The following is a 20,180-nucleotide window of genomic DNA, read 5'->3' on the forward strand; positions in this document are numbered from 1 at the left end:
TCTGTCCCCCTCTCTCTGCCCCTTCCCTGCTGACACTCTTTCTCTCAAAAATAAGTAAAAAACATTTAAAAAATGTATCACATTAAAAGTATATGTGGATGACAAATGATCATAATTTCATGCTTAGGGAACCTCTGGGTAAGAAAGAGATACAGATGAATTCACTGAAGGAACTTTTGCTGGGAGGGGTAGGTCCATTTCATTCAATCTAGGTCAGCCTACTCTGACTCAAATTCAAACTGATAATCAGATTATTAGCATTTAATGAGAGAGGGACAGAGAGAGAAAGACTGAGATACAAAAGATGACAATTGGGCACAGGCACATTCTAAAGTCATTCAGTATAGCTGAAAATGACTTGAGCATACCACATCACTTAATGGCAAAACACAGATCGTGAAATTAAATAACTGGAGACACTGTAAATAAATGAAACTTTGTGGAATGAAAGGAACTATTAAATTTAAGGTTTAGCTTTTGTTCATTCTGGTTCATTAAATACTTGTACAAATCCTCAAAAAACCAAAAACAGGAACAAAAACAAGTACAATTATAGAGAATAATGTCCTAGAATACTTTAAAAACTTTTGAAATAGAGTATCCAATTATTTGATTACTAGTTAAAATTACATTATCATTGGTACCAGTGTCTGCAGAAAGTAACTAATTAAAAACACGGATTCCCATCCAGTGAGCTGATATTCACTGGTATTATTATAAGGATCTCCTTGAACGAGTAATTATGTTATTATAAGGGACTGGGGATCTACATTTGCATCAGGCATTCTCTGAAGACTTCATTATATTATTAAATACATTTGATACTGTATTTGAAATAACATGTATCTTTTTTGATTAATAAAATGCAGATTCATTTAAAAAGTCATAGAACTTAGAGTAAGATTTTGCTATATATTTTTTCAATCAAGGATACTGAAAAAAGAATTGTTATAAAACAATCCTTTTTTTGACATTGAAAGGGATCATCATACTTAACTGATAAGAACAGATACTACACTTGATCTTAGCCAAAAGGCCAAGAAGCAATGGGATCGTCATACTTAAAATGGCTGGAATCTACTCACTTAATATATATAATTTTTAGCCATAAAGCTAAAGCTTACAAAAGCCATAATGTAAGTTTCAAAACATCAGTTAGGGCCTGTTTCTCTGATCTATAATTTAAAGGAAAAATTCTGCTGTGGCCACTTTTGGAATTACCCAGCCCTGCGTCTATATTACTCAGGGAAGACAATAATGTTTTTTGGAAAAGCAACCCACAAAGTCCAGAAATCACAATAACTTAAAACACTAAATTAAAAGAAGTAATTGTTGAAGAGCCTTAAATTGTGAATTACTACGCACATACTATTCAAGAATTAAGAAACCTATCTTTGAGGGATGATGCTTAGAACAACAAACAAAAGCAGTTCCTTGGGCAACTGGATTGACTGATTCTTGTTGTCTTCCTCAGGCATTTCCACACTCCTTTCTCAATTGCATATGCACATACACATACACACGCACACACACATGCACACGCATACATGACAAGGTAATAATGCACTAATATCCCTGCACCCCCCCCATCCACTAAAGAACATCTCTCTGAAAATATAACTCAGAGCCAATGTACACTTATTTAAAATTATTTTTTAAATATGGTTTCTAATTCCATAGCTGACAGAACAGGTTTAGCAGGAAACCTTCAGCAGGCCTTCTTTCATTCATAGCTACCTCCCAACACTGAACAGAATATCTTTTCATAAAAGTTTCTCAATACATCTTTGAAACATTTGTGACAATTTTGATTCACCAAGAAAAACCAAATTACATGTCTCATATTTTTGTATTAGAGGAAAGTAGAATAAATTCTCTTTACTCCCCCACTCACTTACTAAATACACACAAAGTATAAGGCACTGTGCAAGATTAAAAAAAAAAATGACTAAGATACAGTCTTAGTTTATATACTACTTGCAGCCTGGAAGGATAGATGATACATGCACATCAATGTCTATAAATAAAACAGAAAGCAGTATGCAATGAGAAGTAGGGCCAATGAGGAAAGGGAGGAATGAATGTCTATAAGGGGTTTTAAAGGCCAGGCTAGAGGCTGTTAAGATTTAGTTTGGTAATTAAGTATGAGAATGTTGAAGGTTGGTGAGAAAGAGTTTGACAATTAAGAAAATTAACCTGGGGGTCAAGAGGAGAATAAGATGGACCAAGAAAAGAAAAGACAGGTCAGAGAGAACAGTCAGGAGACTTAAAATGGTCCAAAAATAGTAGTATGGTTAAACTTGGAGAGTATGAATGGAGAGGCATAGATATATCAGTGAGATTTTGGATGGAAAGTAAGGACACTGATGCATAATTTGGGGACACAAAAGTAGAAGGGGAGAATGTGTGTGTCCAGAGACACACAACCAGTTTAGTGGCAGAGCTGGGATGTATACACCAGTCAAATGTAATCTAATTGGCTTACTCTACACCTAGGCATCTATTTTATACAGAGATCCAGGCAAAGTCTCTTCATAAACAGTTTTTGTTTAATTCTAAAGTTGAGACTCTAAGGATAAAGCGACCAGAATGAATAGGACATGAGAGGAATAAAAATTTAAAAAGCATAGAAAGTTATATTCATCTAAATGATTAGTCTAATTAAATTTCAAGATTGATTTAAAAGGCTGAATTCTTAACATTCCTTATGGTGTCTGAACATCTGACATTTATTGTATTTGTTCTAGATCTATTCTTATTCATTAGGCTCATTTAGTCATTTTATTGATGAATACAAATTTTGGACTGAAAAGTTTACCTTGCTCAATTTTGGAAATTACAGTAGGAAAAAAATGATAGAAGGATGGAATTATTTTATGAAGACTTTTCTAAAAAGAGATCAAACAGGTCCCTATCCATTTGAATGCCATTTAAAAATATTATGATTTCTTCTTATTTTAAATTCAAGAGCTTCCTAAGTATTTGATGTATCCATCAACAGGTTGAAATAGATAAGAAGTTTTAAGCATTATTGTATAATCTATGTCCTTAAATTTGAACCAAGAAAAAGCCATGTTCTGAAGACCTGTACTAATAAGATTAAAGAAGAGTGAAGGCATGAAGACTCTTAAATTCAATGGCTCTTCAAATACTTCAAAAGCTGCTGTGTTTGCTCAGCCACTTGATAAAGTGTCTGTTCAAAGTATAAGGATTTTGATGTAAGAAGTACTATCATTTATATCATTCTGTACTAAACTCACTTCACTCCTGCTGATTAAGCTAAGGAAATTTATTGTAAGGTATAACCCCCAAGGTTTCAAATTGAGTGACAATGAAAGGGGTTCTCCAACCACTAGGTGACCATAAAAATGGCAAAGATGGTAAGTTATATATCTTTACATCTAAGCCATCATCAATTTTAAGATGATTTTATATACCCCCAATAAAGAGAAAAAAATCACTACCATGGCATTCATTGTAGGACAGACCCCAAATGAAGACATACTAAAATGTGGAAAAAAATACATCTTAGAGTATACGCATTTATTATGTTAGTTTCAGATCTGATTCTTTAATCAACCCACCCATATTATTACAATTGCAATAACTTCTGGGAGCTCAATGATCCCAGGAGAGAGAATCTACGTCAAAGGCAGGAAACATCCTGTAAGAAATTTTAAGGAATTGTAAACAAACATCTGGTAGAGTAAGAACAGGTGCTGGAAAGCAAAGACAAGTTTATATATATATATTTTTTTACAAATAGTTTATTGTCAAATTAGTTTCCACATAAGTTTATATTTTTAAGAGTCTAAAATTACCTACCAGCAAAGGACCTGCCACAGTGTTCTAACATAATCATTCCATTTTTATGTTTCATGAATTTAATTTTATTTATTGCTAGCTACATTCTTTCTTCAGTTATAGCTGTTGAGCATCTTAAATAGATGTCCCTATATTGCTAAATTATGCCTAGGCAATACTCTGGGCCATACATTATAACTTTTAATTACTCTCTCTGGTTTTGTTCCAATACAAAAGGAGCAAAGACTTGTGATATGTAGCTATATATTTTATTAATCTGTATGTGTGTTAATGTGAAGTAGGGGTGTGTATGTGTGTGTGATTTAGGCATTCCCACAATTAATTCTGTGATCCAAAAAATATATAAACTTAAAAATTCATCATTGAAAAGGAATTCTGATATTTTAATTATTGTTTCAAAACTATTTTATGGCTATGTGGCATTTATGACTACATTACTTTTGATGGAAAATATTCATTTTATTTTTTTCTTTTCTTTTGTTTAAAAAATCCCCAAATATTATATTTCTAAAATAAAATTAAAACATGGAGTAATGTGAAATAAAGGAAATAACTATTGAATATAACCAAGGTATATTTTAAGATATAATAAATACCAAACACAGCATCTCTCTAAGGTAACCATCTCTTTTTGTTTAACCCTAATTAGTTTATATTAAAGTTTTGGTGTCTTTGTTAAAAGCAACATCTTCATGCATGAGCTACATATATGCAAATTTGTGAGCACTGTCTTCATTAAAAGTTTAAATGACAACCACATGCTTTAATTAAGTACAAAATAGAAGTATATTTCTAGTATATTCTAGGATGTGCTCATTTCATCAACAATAGGTTTCTGCAATTAACTACAATTTCTTCAAGTTTGCTTGACTGTAAATTTTTAGAAACTGTATAATGCAGAATAGCAATAAAACAAACTCAAAGGATGAGGGCTCAGATATGATCTATCATATTAACTAATGGAACACTATGCTTTTTGAGGTAAATTTTCATGCAAATTATTAGTTTATTCTTACTCATCCATGCTTAATGACATACATCAGTAAATAACAAATTGAATGATAATACGAAGCATTGACTGCCACATATTTCTCTATGCAAACAGAAAAATTATTTTAAATACTTTACAGAATACTTTGACCAACCAAACTAGGAACTTTTATTTGTCCTAGAAGATTATATAACTTGAAATAAAAATGTCATTGTTTCTCAATAACTCAAGAAAGAATAATAATGAAAAAATATGCCCACAGTTAAAGTCTAATAATGAAAAAGTATGCCCTCACTTCTAGCCTAACCATCCTCTAAAATTGTTGCTTTTTGTCTGTGACATTAAGGATTACCCAAAGAACTTGTAAATTCAATTATTTGATGAAGCAATAGCAATTATTTAGAATTGAAAAAGAAAAAAATAAGATTTTTATTCACCTTATAGCCACATACTTTGTCATCTAAATGAGTTTTGACCATGCAGATTCAACATTTTGTACAAACACATTGTGCTTTTGAACTCAAAATAATTTTGACTTAGGTTATAAAGAAACACCTTTTCCCAAACTTACTTAATACAGCCTTCAATGGAATCCAACAAAATATACATAAATGGAAAAGATAATTGGAAACTTCAAAGTCCCTGAAAAATAATGACAGTTATAAGCAGCAAGTAAGTATCATCTGCACTATGTCTTGCAGACAGACGGGGATAGGAGAAATCATTCTTTAACAGTAAAATATGGTGGGTTCATCCACATGCTTTGGGGTCCAACAATTACTTTCTAATCCCAATTCTGGCAACTGCTAACTGTGTGTCTCTAAGAAAGTTACTGAACTTTCTAGAGGCTCAGTTTCTCACTGGTAAAACAGAGGTGCCATACCAGAGGGCTGCTGTGAAGATTAATGAAGCAATGTATACCAAGTACTTAATGTTGTGTCTAGTGTCAGGGAAGATTCTCAAGTTATTAGCTGCTGTTTATATTGTTATTACAGACCCTGGACCCTGATGTCTAACTGATGAAAAAATGTAAAGAGGGTCTATTTATTCTCTATCTTACTTTTTACACCCAGTTTGGCCTCTTCTTTCTTAATGACCTTTACTTCCATGACTTCCCCACTTGACTTTGCTCTCACTAGGATTCAAACACTTTTCCTGTTAAATAGAAATTTAATAATAAGGATTAGGAGAACAGTACATCAAACTCTTTGAGAACTAGATACTCTTTAAAATTTTCAGTTTATTTTTATTTTTAAAGGCTTTAAAATGTTTATTTATTTATTTATTTATTTAGAGAGAGAGAGAGAGAGAGAGGAGAAAAACATGAGCAGGGAGGGGCAGAGACGGAGAGAGAGAATCTCAAGCTGGCCCCATGCTGTCAGTACAGAGTCCAACGTGGGACTCAATCTAATGAAGCTTGCAGTCATGACCTGAGCTGAAATCAAGAATCAGATGTTTAGTCAACTGAGCAACCAACTCTGGTACTCTGTGAAGTTTTATTATTATTATTATTATTATTTTAAAGAAAAGTGCTCCTCAAGCTTCTGAGAACGATTGGGAAACTATTCTAAATACTCTCACTGAAAACTAAATACTTCCCCACACCCTCTTGTACGTGTCCTGTCTTTTCACCATACCTATAACACACTATAAAAATAACTATTTCATTTTCTATCTTCCTTTATTAAAATACAATCTGTTTAAGGAATTTCTGTCTTTACCCACTCCTCCTCTTACTTCCCTACCACCTAGGACCTAGGTTAGTATCCGGCATTATTTATTGAATGGATTTTATTTTCATTATTGGAAAATAATTTATATTCTCCTTGGGTTTTGATCTATGCATGTTTTTGCCAAACCTGGAGAAATAATTTACTACTACTTTGGTTATATAAAATATACCCAACCTTGATTTTCTTTCCTTGTTTTATACAGTTAACATTTCAGATGTGTAAAATATCTTTGCTAATTCAATCCCATTTCATTATGTACAAATTTTACTTGGACATTTTAAAAGATTTCTCACCTTCTGTTTGGAGAAGTTACAACAATAAAATAAATTCATGTCACTTTGAGCTAGTTAACTCTTAAAGTGATTGGTATAAGCCCTGGAGAACAGATACTTTATATAAGTGTCAGTTGAAGTGGATGATTGATTACATATTTACTAAAGTCAGCATATAAAGACCTGTATTATCAACTTGATTGGTAAGCTTTCTTTATAAAGGTGACTGAACTTAAGCATAGAACATTAAAATGACTAGTCAAAGCCACATATATATATATATATATATATACACACACACACACACATATATTATGTATATAAACCATACATACATATACATATATGTATGCATATAAAACATAAAAATACATTACAAAATAACTTGGCAGGGCCAGGGTAGACCTCTAGGTATAATAGATTCTACCACTCCACCACCATTGCTACTGAAAGACTGCAAAGTATATGAACATTAAAATACTTCCAAGATTTGAAAGCTGATTATTTAAAATTGGTAGTAAAGATTTTTTTCTTTATTTGAAGTTATAACTTATGTGTGTAGTGAATGTATATTCCTCTTTCTCTTGTAAGTTTCAGACCAAATAGAAAATCATAATACCCTGGGGCTCACTCAGTGCTTTAGAAAACTAATGCGGACGGGCTGAGCTAGTTTTCCTTGAAAAACTGTGAAGAAAAGCCTGCAGGCCTGTGTGTCTGTGTGTGTGTGCGTGGGCATGTGCCCATATGTGCCCCATCACTCCCAGTTATTCCTGAGCACTTCTGGGCACCCAGCCCATAACTATCATCACTGTACTTAGATTGATGATGGTAAGGGAAAGGATTTGAAGTAAACATTCCCTCCATAGGCACTAGAAAAATGAGTCACACATTATTAGGAGCCACACATGTGACTCCTAATAAATACATTTTCCAGGGACAATCATTAAAACAATCATATTGGTTAATCCTACTAGGTAGACATGCAAAGTAATACAAGCAAAGAGCAAAGCTGTGAAGTTATTTCCGCAAAGTACACGCTAGTACAATTCAAAATGAAATCAACAAATGTTTCAGCTATGATAGTCGGACATGGAAATGACTTATATAATTCAAATGAGCAACGTTTCTGGCTGGTTTTGAATCAAATTCTATGTAGATTTAATTATTTTTTTATAGTTATTTCAAAAATGTGAGCTTTAATTAGAGCATCCAGTTACTATCAAAATTTCAAAGGGATGACACTATTATGGTCATGAGAGAGTTACTTTAATACCGTAATATGATTCTCTATACCCTTTGAGTAAATTGTCTGAGGAAGCCAGCAGACAAAAAGTCATGAGGAATGAATTTCCTACATTCAAAATTATTAAGGTAAGAAAAGGAAATGTATACAATTACATGCTTCTAATATAAATCTATACGGAGGCTCAATCTCCCTAAATCTGTCCAAGACTGTGTTTTTTGTGTGTGGCTAAAACAAATCAGAAATCCCATGCTGCAAACCTATACTGGTGATATGGAGCTCCCATGCATGTTATAATTTCTGCTACTCAAGGAAGAACAGGAACAGCAGCTTATCAAGAAAGCTAATGAAAGCAGAACTCTTATCTTTCACCTCTTTATAAGTGTTTTCCTCTGTTCTATGGGATGCTTAATCCTCAAACCCTTTTATCCTTCAATATCCTTCAGGATCTATACTTTCCTAGTCAGCACTTGAAGTTGAAATATACTTAGGTTTATATCTTGGTTTAATAAAAAAAACTTGAGTAGTCATCTATTTCCTTAAAAAAGTTATTTTACCCTTAAAAAAGTTTACTTTTAAAATGAGTATATTTGTTTAAAAACATCCCACTTAAACTGATCTGTGTTTCTGAGTATGTTAGAAACTAGGATAGTTTAACACTGTGGAAAAATGACATTTAGTCAGAGTTACCATTAACTCTTACAAAGAAATGAAAAGAAAACATAAAATTATAAGTAATTAGTGAGACACACTTTGCCAATTTTAATGGCATTTTGACAGGGCAACAAAAAAGTGAATTATCTGGTGTCCACATGAAAAACTGTGCTGAAATTAAGGGAAGTAGATTTAAATTGCATTTATTCACTTACTAGGAATATGATCTTGTGAAAGTTATAAATCTTTCTAGTGCTCATATTTAGGTTGAAGATAAGAGGAGTCAAGGTGAATAAAAGTATTCACACATGGTAAAGTGTTATGAAGATTTAATTTTTGGTACTAATTTAGAAACCATGTCCTAAAATACATCTTCTAACCCAACCAATTTTATTTAATTTCAATGGGCTAAACTTGGTCATGCTAGACTTCTTCTACCTCTTAGAAATCTATGATTCTATGCTGCCTGGTATTTCCCAATGGTCATTAATATCACAGAATTATAGTCGGTGTAGAGCACACATCAGCACAGGAATAGTGATTAGGGACCATCTTCACAGAGCCAAAGCTCTTAGTATGTGTGAATTCTTCAAGGGAAGAGCACAAGGAAGGAAACAGAATAAATACTTGGATTTGGACCTGAGGGAACAAGATAGGATAGAGTGGGTACACAGGAAAGGAAAATCATGATAGTCCTGCAGCAGATGGAGAAAGGGGGTGAGAAAGAAAGGTGAGCCAATGATGCCAGAATGTGGAAAGGATTTAGCCAGAAGCAGAAGACTTATTTCCAGGATTGAAAAAGCATAAAAATTACCTTGTGGTGGTGAACTGGGGAACAGGAAATGAACATGGTAGGAGCAGAGAATGTAGATAACAGGGGATTTGTAGCTACTTCTCTCATCCTTTCCTTCCTTTTTCTTTTTAAATAAACTTATTTTTTTTATTTAAATTTTTTTATTTGAGAGAGAAAGAGAGAGAGAGAGAGAGAGAGAGAACATACAAGTGGGGGCAGGGACAGAGGGAGATAGAGAATCTTAAGCAGATTCCACCTTCAGTGCAGAGCCTGATGTGGAGCCCGATGGAGGGCTTGATCCTACAACCCTGAGATCATGGCCTGAATTGAAATCAAGAGTCAGATGCTCAACCGACTGAGCCACCAGGCACCCCATCTTTCTTTCTTTTGATGATCAAATTTCTAACGCATGTTTTAGGGCGATGATGATGCCAGCAATGTTGGCTATAGCAGGTAACATTTATTGAGGTCACGGTATGTGCAGGGCCCTGTTGCTAAGCCTTTCACATGCATTAATGCATTTGATTCTGACAATAATTCTTCAAGTAGGTGTTTTACAAATGAGTAAATCAAGAAACAGTGAGGTGACTTTCATAACACGAATAAGCAGCAGGTAGATCTTGAATGCTTAGGCAGACTTATTCTATCTTAAGAGCACATGGTTTTAACCACTATTCTAGTAATGAGAATAAATTTGTTTACGTTGCAAATATAAGAACTGGAAATACAACTACTTAGCCATTGGGAGATGCAAATATTACAGTAAGAGAACAAACTGAAGAAAATAACGTTTCAGAATCAGAAAAGAGTGCTATCATTAGACAAACATATTTTTCCTGTTTTCCTTAGCTAGGAAGAAAGGGAGAGTGTGGAAACAGAAGGTAATAAAGTGAAAATAACCGACTATCTCTAAATATAAACCAATGGAGAAAAAAATTACAGTAATGTTTATAATTTTACAGGCAAAATAATTTCCTGTTTTAATGTTCCTGTAATGAAACAATTATTGTGCACCAGTAAAAGGTAATATGATTGTATTTCATTAAGTTATACATTAATTAAATAATTATTCTCAATAACATCTAAAAATATTTTCCTTATTCAACAGTTAATACCCTATAGCAACCAAAAAGAATCAATTAATTTCACAAATAAACTTCACTTACATAATAGGAATTAATTAGATATTTTGCTACCATTAGGCCAAGAAATACTATATTAATAGAATTAGGAATGGTTCTTACACATGGTTATAACTGAAGCCACCAGTTACAAGAATATAGTGTTTATAGCTCTACTTTTTCCACTTTTCTCTGGAGAAATAGAAACTCTTCTTTTGGTGGTAGCATCCATATATTTAATAAGTCTATTAAATAATTACAGTGAACCAGTAATTGTATCATGGCTTAATTTTAAGAACCTTCTGAAGTATCAGGTACCATTTTCACATTTAAATGAAATACTGGCTGTTCAATTTGACCCTGTGAGATTCTGAGAACAGCTTCACAGAAAATGATGAAAATGAAAATACCTCAGTTATGTAAGATCTAAACAGCATTCTGGCAGGCAGGAGATATTTACTGAAAAAAGGAAAAGCAAAAGCAAAAGCAAAAGCAAAAGAAAAAGCAAAAGAAAAGGACTAATTTCTACTGAGATCCAGAAGGAAAAAGTAATTTAACAGTCAATATTAGAAATTTACTTTAGATACAGAATGTTCTCTTAAAAAAAAAACTGGCATCAGAGATAAAGAAAGGTGATGAATACAATTGTACAATTTATTTTTTTAAATAGTAGTGAACCATCTGTTTTGGACTACTTAAATACAGGACTATTTTAAAAGAAAGATATGGAGTTTTTAGATATGGAGTTTTTCAGGCCAATGTTTTCTTTTCAGATTTTCTCCTTCTTTATTTGTAATGCTGTTCCCTACGAAAGAAAAAGGTTTACTAAGTGAAATAATCAGTGTAAAGTGCTTGCAAAGTGCACAGCATATAGTAAGCTTGTAAGGGATGGTAGATCTTTATTGTGAAAGTCGTTCAGCAAATATTCTGACAATATACTCTAGTGTATTAATTTTAAATGCTACAAAATCATGATATATTTTCTTGATAATATTTGATCAATTTTCCCTTTCTACTATTTAATATCTACTTTAAGGGAAAAGCAATAAATTCTAGTAATTTTTGTGTTTTAATTATTCAATTTTAAATAATTCCAGAGGTTCTTTTGCCATTAGGTAGCAGTTATCTTCCAACTATCCATCTATCCATTCATACATGTCTGTCCATCCATCCATATGTCTGTCCATCTGTTCATCCATTCATTTCTGTCTGCCCATCCTTCTATTCATTATTATCCATCCAACCAACAAAAATGTAGCTTTATATGTACTTAATACATTTCCAAAAAAACTTAAAATTTTTTTAAGTTTATTTATTTTTAGAGACAGAGAGAGAGAGAGCATGAGCGGGATAGGAGCAGAGAAGGGGGAGGGAGGAGGCAATCCCAAGCAGGCTCTGTGCTGTCAGCATAGAGGCCAATGTGGGGCTCAACCTTACAAACTGTCAGATCATGACCTGAGCTGAAACTAAGAGTTGGACACTTAATGGACTGAGTCACCTAGGTGCTCTGAGTCCCTAATACATTTTAGTTAAATAGTAAATTTAGTTAAATACATTTAGTTAAATAATTGCTAATGTGCAGATAAAATTCTTAGTCTTACAAGTATCTTGGCATCCATTTCCACATACTAGTACCACTTTTTACAAATTAGTAAACATAATCAACCTAGGCACACATGTTTTTCCATCCATTAGCGATATAATTCTTAGGTAAGTATGTATTATTTTTAAAGGTTATAATAATGTTTCTGATTTTCCCCACAGATAGACAAGAACTAGAGGATGGAAATCTTGACTGAGCTATTGTTAGATGAATTTCTGGAACCAGAGGAAACCATTCCCGCACAGCTGAGCTATGAAACTAAAAATCCCAGAAATGTTGTTGCATATGTCAGAGCACTGAGTGATCTGCTACATAGCACTCAGACATTTCANAGGGCCTGCTCATTATTCATTACTGCCTATAGTCTTATGAATATATATTAAGGCAATCTAAAACTGTTACAGCAGTGGCAATATTTTAATCATGCAAAATATTTTTCTTACTTTGTGATTCATCTTAAATTCCTGGGTAGAAAAATGAAGCTAAATCATAGGCTCTTTTATTGCCAGTGGAAGTGGGGACACGCATCTGTCATTATCACTAAATCACAGGGACTGTTGGACAGTGTTTAACAATAAAAAATGATCAAAAAGACCTCTAGATAATGTTTAAACATATTACTGTCATCTTGAAACTAAAGAGGGCTAACCTGGCAATGAATGTACATCCACTTTGAAGCTATACAAAGAAAACTAGGACCTATATTAAATATGAAATTGTTACTAGGATTATCTCTGCTCACATAAAGAATAGCATCATTAAGTTGTAGTATAGAGTAAAAGCGCACACACACACACACACACACACATACACACACATGAATAAGAAACATGCTTACATCTGTTCAAAGTCATTGTTTTAGATCTTTCATGAGAAAGCCTTATTTTTTAAAGTGCTTTTTAAACAAAACATATGTTATCTGGAAAATTAGAAAGTTGAGCTGCTCTTATTTTCTTTAGTCCAGAAATTAACTTTTATATATAAATTCTTGATGGAATGTGACATTTAGCTAATCCGAAATTAAGTCCTTTGTTTTTATTTGTTGCATAAAGCATAGATTCTATTAAACACAATGTTACATAACCATGCTTCAAAGGCTTCTGTAAACTAAGCAACACACAGCAACCTCTCTGCCTTCAGCAATCACACTCCAGTGAATCATCCAAGTGACCTTATTTGCTCATTAGAAACTCTGTGTACAGGTTGCAAATGTCAGAGTCTGGATTTACATTTTAAAAAGTACATCTTGCGGCAGTTTAATGAAAATATTTCAAAGATCTCGGGTCAAATCCAACTATTTACTCATCTGTTCCCTTAGCTTTAAATATTTTTGGCTGGGATTCACATATTTTTCACAAGCCATACTTTATGATTACTCCTCTTAACATTTCAGTATTGTAACAGTTTAAAATGCCATTTGGAAAGGAGGCTGCTGGTACACTATTGTTTCCTCCCCCGTCTCAGCATGGTGACAAATAATTTGAAAACACCTTATTTTAGTGTTGTTCATGCTCTCGGAACAGTGTGAATCTGCACATATCAAGACACATACCTTACGAGTGGCTTAAAGTTGATTCTGAATGTTAGATAATAACCTTAAATTGAAATGATGCCTTGAAGGAATTTGTTTAGCTTTGGACATGGAACGAGGACACATTTACATTCTACTTTAGAATACAGAGAAATTACCTTGACTTGAGTATGTACATGTTACCCAGGGATTATGAGGAAGAATTTCTGGGAAAGAATCATGAGGGAGAACGATGGTGGGGTGCTGAGGGAAGTTGAAGAGAGAGAAGCTTGCCTATGCTGTAAATTTGTGTATAATTTTCTCATGCTACCTACTGCTCCAGAGAACTGTATGTAAGTTATTTCGAGCATTCTAGAAATAAGTCATCATGGACAATACCGCTATTGCTACCACCACTAACCACACGTATGCACCCATGAACTGAAAGAGGAATAGAAAAGACATGAGCTTGGCAGTACACTGCTCAACCTTTATCAGTTGGGGGCTGGAGGGAAACTAGGTAATTACTTAAGGGCCCGAGTTTACTGACCTGTCACATGAGGCTAACATAACCTACCTAATAGAGCTGCTGGGAATACTAAACTAGAGGTTTACTAAAATGCCCAGGTGGGGCACTTGGGTGTCTCAGTCAGTTAAGCATCCCACTCTTGATTTTGACTCAGGTCATGATCTCACAGTTCGTGGGTTCAAGGGCTGCATTGGGCTTTGTGGTGACAGTGCAGAGCCTGTTTGGGATTCTCTCTCTGTCTGTCTCCTGCTTGTTCTCTCTCTCTCTTTCTCTCTCTCTCTCCCTATCAAATAAATAAATAAATAAACATTTAAAAAACATAAACAACTTAAAAAAATGGCCAGCAAACAGACGGTCCTCAAAAAGAGGTCCCCTTGCATCCAGTCTCCTTCACATCACTCAAAATGTGGTATCATCATTTGTGTTACTCAAAATGGATTAGAAAGAGCAGTTTGTCCTTGGGGGGCTTAGCTATTTTCCTTTTGATTCAATGCTGACTTGATAACATTCTAAGTGAAGAAATATGATGAAAGACAGACAATAATGATTTTGATAATATAAAGAGCATTATGTTTTTATTTCTCTCTTTGTCTATGGCTACTTAACAAGGTTAAGTCACAGGCAAATATATCACATTAAGAAAATGTCTTTTATCTTCCTAGGCATGAGATGTGTGACCAGCCTACTTGCCCGGTATATTTAGATCTGAAGCTGCATCACCCACATTGCTATTTACTAACTAAAGAATGTTGGTGGTTATTACACTGAAGATCAGCAGCTAAAAACACTAATGTGAGGCAGTGTAGCAGCGAAAGGTATTCACTGTGTGTGTGTGTGTAATTTTCTAGAATATGGCTGTAGATTCCTTTGGCAGAAACATTTCTAAGTCCCTTAGCAGTCACCATTAAGACCACTTCTCAAAACCTGAGTGATATGCATCAGACTTTTCTTTTAGCTTTCTGAAATGTATCATCTTATTTAGAAGTGATAGTTAAGGGCATCCTTAAAGTGTTTCTTCTACCTTGCCTGGCATCGTCCCCAAGATAGTTCACCTTACAACAGTTTCTTGGGAAGACTATTTTTCCTATTTTCCTATTTTCCACAGATTTGAGTGAAAGTTGATGTCTTGCTATTTGATAGACACATAGGATATACAGGTTCAAAAAATGGAACTTGCTCAAGAATTCAGACATAGTACCTACTCGCGGTTTATATTTCACAGTGACAGAAGAAGTTCACATGATGTCTTTAGAAACTTTAAACTTGTTCTGGCACCAAATCTTTGCTTTCCAGGGAATTAAAAATTTGATGAACTTCTTGACTTGATTAATACAGCCAATCTTAGCACCTTTGATTTTTCACAGTGAAAAACTAGTCAGTTCACTGGCTCAGAACTTGGAGGTACCAATGGGACAGGGCACTTTGGCAAAGTCAGAGATTACAGCATAGAAATCCTAATGTTTTTGTACTTTCCATTTCTGAAATGATTCTAGAACACTGAGCTACAATGTCGTTTAAAGGTATAATAAGACTAAAGTCAGAAAAATGAAAGGCTGAAAGGAAATGAGACTTGTAAAATGCTAAGGATAATAAAGAGAACTCTTAAAGCTAAGCTTGAAACAATAAGAGCTGAAAGGAAGCACAGATGTATTTGCTGCTGATGGAAGAAGGTAGCATCGTAGCATTTATAACACAGAACTGTCGTCTTCCCCATTAATGGGTTAGAGGCCAAAAACATTTTATATATATTTTCATGTTCAGCGTTAAATTTGGGATTTTAGGTTAAAGTTATTAACTGAATAAAAATAGGGTGGCCATGACATAATACCAGTATACTTCAAGAAAAACTAAAGTTTTTTTGCTTTTGTTTTTTTCTGTCTTGGTTGCAAATACAATATGAGTGGAAAATGTGATGGCTGCCAGTAGAGCTATTGTAACTGTAACTATATTGATAAGAGAGCAGTATCAAGATACAGGGAGGTGGTGGGGTACTCTTTGTCATACTTGCCATTTTCTATTGGGAATACTGTGCTGTGAGTCCCGGAGACACAATGTTAGAGGGCTGTGCACAGTGCTGGGTACATTTTGATAAGAGAGGCGTGATAGTAAGAGGTCTGGAAAGTATCCCCAGAATGTTTTGGAGAAACCAGGGGCATTTGGTCAGGAAGGGGGAAGACTAGGGAGGCAGTACTATAAAGAGCATGTTAAATTAAATGCCTTTCTGATTTGACTCGCTGACGTGTAGAAACAGCAGTAGATCCAGAGAACAGAACTAATGCATTTAATACATTTAAGGCACTTTTTAAAAAAATTACAAAAACACTTGAATTGTTTACCTTGTGAATTAGATTGCTAGAACTGGAATGAGTTCTAATGACAGTTAGCTATCATGTGTGGAGGAATTTATAAATGGTATCTCTGCACTAAACTGGGTCATTGGAGTATAGAAATAGAACATCAGAAAATCTGGAAGATTTTAAGATCAATGTAGGAGTTAAAGCTGGTGATATGAACCTATGCTAATTAGAAGGTATGGTTTAAGGTACTTTAAACCTTAAACAAAAAAAAAAATCTTCATTATAAAAAATATTATGTTAGATAACCAGTCCATTAGGTCTTACATATTTCTTGAGTAGTCAAAGAGACCATTATTAAAAGGTAAATGTCCTTAGAGGAAGCAGTAACATATGGGAATTAGTTACAGCTTGTTGACTGAAAGACAAAAAATGAGAAAGGCAAAAATATGTAAGGTCCAAGTAGGGGCAATTATGTAGCAAACAAAATCCCTATAGGAAAAGAACCAAGAATACTTTCTTCGAGATACTTTCTTCGAGGTTCTCCTGGAGATCCAATAGCTGACCAAGGCTTCAAGTATTACTTATATGAAGATATGATCCATTTTCCAAGGTGTCTATATCATTAAAGCTTTAGATGAATACAGTTTCTGAAAGGGGTTACTAATATAAAGCATTCAGTGTTTATTAATATAGAGAATTTCTATACAGCAGATGCCTATAGACATTTAGGTAAATAACTAAATTTCCAGAAGACTCAATTTGTGGCAAGGTTTTATCAAAACCAAACGAGAAGGGTGCCTGGCTACTAGGTCCACAGAATGTGTGACTCTTGATCTCAGGATCAGGAGTTTGAGCCCCATGTTGGGTGTGATTACTTTAAACAAACAAACAAGAAGACAAACAAAACCACACAAAAAACAAACATGACTTTCATGTATAGTATAATTTCATATCGCTAACTAAAATTAACTTTTATGTTGATTCTACTTCATAAAATATGCTATGTTATTATATATGATTTCACTTAATAATATTTACTAAATTTACATAGGAGATCAGTATAGCTTGAGTCAAGATTTTTCTTCTAAACATCATCATTGTGTGGAGAAATGGGAACCCTTTTGCACTGTTGGTGGGAATGCAAATGATGATGCAGCCAGTCTGGAAAACAGTGTAGAGGCTCCTCAAAAAATTAAAAATAGAACTACCCTATGACCCAACAATAGCTCTCCTAGGAATTTACCCAAGTGATACAGGAGTGCTGATGCATAGGGTCACACATACCCCAATATTTATAGCAGCACTATCAACAATCACCACATTATGGAAAGAACCTAAATGTCCATTAACTGATGATGAATGGATAAAAGAAGATGTGGTTTATATATACAATGGAATACTACTTGGCAATGGCAAAGAATGAATTCTTGGCATTTGCAGCAATGTGGATGGAACTGGAGGGTATTATACTAAATGAAATAAGTCAGTCAGAGAAAGACAGGTATCATATGTTTTCACTCATATGTGGATCTTGAGAAACTTAACAGAAGAACATGGGAGAAGGGAAGGGGCTAAAAAATAGTTACAAACAGAGAGAGAGGGAGGCAAACCTTAAGAGACTCTTAAATACAGAGAACAAACTGAGGGTTGATGGGGGGTGGGAGAGAAGAGAAAGTGGGTGATGGGCATTGAGGAGGGCACTTGTTGGGATAAGCACTGGGTGTTGTATAGAAGCCAGTTTGACAATAAATTATATTTAAAAATAATGAAGTCAGCACAATAAAAAAACATCATCATTGAAATTCCATACATTTTCTACTTATCAAAATCCTAAATTAAAATTTTATTTTATACACACACACATACACACACACACATTTTTTTTTTTTAAGTAAGCTCTGAGCCCAATATGGGTTTGAACTCACAACACCATGATCAAGAGTCACATGCTCTACTGACTGAGCCAGCCAGGTATCCCTAAACTTGTATTTTCTCTTCCCCTAACTGGTTACTCCTCCTTGCTTTGCTATCCTAAGTAATAACATCACTACCATTTTTCCCCTTGTTCTAAATTAATCCTTATATTTTCTCTTCTACATCCCAAGTCCAAACAACTGCTGAGTTCTTTCACAAGAAAGCACTTTTATCCACTGTCATTCCTTCGGCTCATGCCCTAATTATCTTTTACATGTACTCTAATTTCTCATAATTAATATCTGTACTTCCAATCTCTTTCCTCGAGAAAGCTCTCCTACACACTGGGTACATGAGAACTTTTCCTACAGCATACATTCTTATCAAGTAGTTCCCCAGCTCAAAAACCCTCAGTTTTTCATTATAAAACTATGGAAAAAATGTCTAAACTAATTAATATGGCACTGAAATCTTCTATTATGTGATCTCAATCTATCTTTTCAGCTTTATCTCTTAGTATTCCATTTTTGGGTCATCAGTCTCCAATTAATTCATTGTGTTATTCATTAAGAATGTTCTATGCTTTCCAAGAGAGATGGCCTTCCTTAATTTTTTTGTACTACAATTTTATCCATTTCTCAATGTCCAGGCATAACAGTCTTTTTCTTCAATCAATCAATCAATCAATCCATCTTTCAATCTCTCTCTCATTCTCTTTATTTTTTTCTTTTACCTATCTCCTGTTCTCCCATGGAACATTCTCAGTCCTTCTCATTTATTGCATTATGCCTTACAACTTGGTTTGGTTTTATACATCTCCTCTCCGCACTGACCTAGGGTCAAGGACAGTGCTTAACCAAGTCTGCAGTAGATTGCAAGTGTACTGTAAATTGTAAATGTATTTTGGCCTGATTATAAAAGATTATATTTTGATTGTATTTTCTTATATCATATTTTCAGGTGTAGAGGGATTTAGTCTAGGGTATTACATTAGCAGTTTGGGGCTGAGAAGGGTCATGTATGAGTTGCTGTACATCTAGTATTTGTTTGCATTTCTTTATAGAAATGGTGAGTACATTTGCTTCCTGGAACAGTACAGCTCTTCCTCAGTGCAGGTAATCCCATCACATTGATGGGAGCATTTTCTGTGTTAACTGGGGCACTTCTGGGCTCTTAGTCACAGCCACAGCCATCTCTCCTACACTCTGGTGACATGTGGAACTGTGATCTGCTGGACAGGAAAAGGGCAGGGAACCATCGCTCCCCACACTCAAGGTCACTGAACAGCACAGGGTGGTGGTAGGTGCTGCAGGCTACATAACTAGACAGCACTGGCCTGTTCTCTTTACTGTTGCAGAATGGTCTGTCTGTATAACCCCTTCACTTCCAGAAGTCCACTTCCTGAGTCCACGTTCTACTTCCTGGAAACCCAAGAGTTATTCCCTTGATTAATAAGCCGGTTGTGGTGATACAATTCTACCTCCTAGAAATTTCTTTGAGGATGTGGGACTGAATTCTGGGCAACAGAAAAGGAAAAAAAAAATATGTCCTGAAGTGACTTCATTCTTAAAAAAGAGAAAAAAATCTATTTGCCTTACATTGTGTCTGAAGGTTATGTTTGGAACCAGGGCTGTTGTCTTACAACCATAGTAGGTGCCATCCTGTGGGCACTGCTGGTGCCCTGAGAGCTGAAAG

General features: G+C 34.5%; 1 protein-coding gene and 1 pseudogene across 1 annotated transcript in view; both read right to left on the reverse strand.

The window, feature by feature from the left end:
- GBE1 (1,4-alpha-glucan branching enzyme 1) overlaps positions 1-20,180 on the reverse strand; it is a 269,814-nt gene that overhangs the window by 10,331 nt on the left and 239,303 nt on the right. The gene's annotated exons all lie outside the window — the stretch shown is intronic.
- Positions 926-1,048, reverse strand: LOC144219938 (U2 spliceosomal RNA; annotated as a pseudogene).

This window comes from Crocuta crocuta, unplaced genomic scaffold (genome assembly GCF_008692635.1).
Source record: "Crocuta crocuta isolate KB4526 unplaced genomic scaffold, BGI_CrCroc_1.0 scaffold545, whole genome shotgun sequence".
Taxonomy (NCBI): Eukaryota; Metazoa; Chordata; class Mammalia; order Carnivora; family Hyaenidae; genus Crocuta; species Crocuta crocuta.